Source organism: Plasmopara halstedii (assembly GCF_900000015.1).
Source record: "Plasmopara halstedii genome assembly, contig: Scaffold_650, whole genome shotgun sequence".
NCBI classification, from domain to species: Eukaryota; Oomycota; class Peronosporomycetes; order Peronosporales; family Peronosporaceae; genus Plasmopara; species Plasmopara halstedii.
In genome coordinates this window covers 2168540-2168742 of record NW_020187567.1, presented here as the reverse complement: position 1 = coordinate 2168742, position 203 = coordinate 2168540, and positions in this window count along the sequence as shown.

Genomic DNA, 203 nt, shown 5'->3' with positions numbered 1-203 from the left:
CCTTGGCGTCATTCACGAGCCACGTTTCCGTTATTTCGTTCTCGTCCTTCGCGCCCATGATGTGACCCAGAAGCCCTTTTCTTGCGAGGGCCATCCTCATGTTAAAATCCCAATTGGTAGTAGTTACCATCTCCTAGGAGGACTTCGGTGCGCTTGGTAGTCATGGCGGTGAAGGTGTGGTGAAGCGAAGCTGTAGTTTGCGG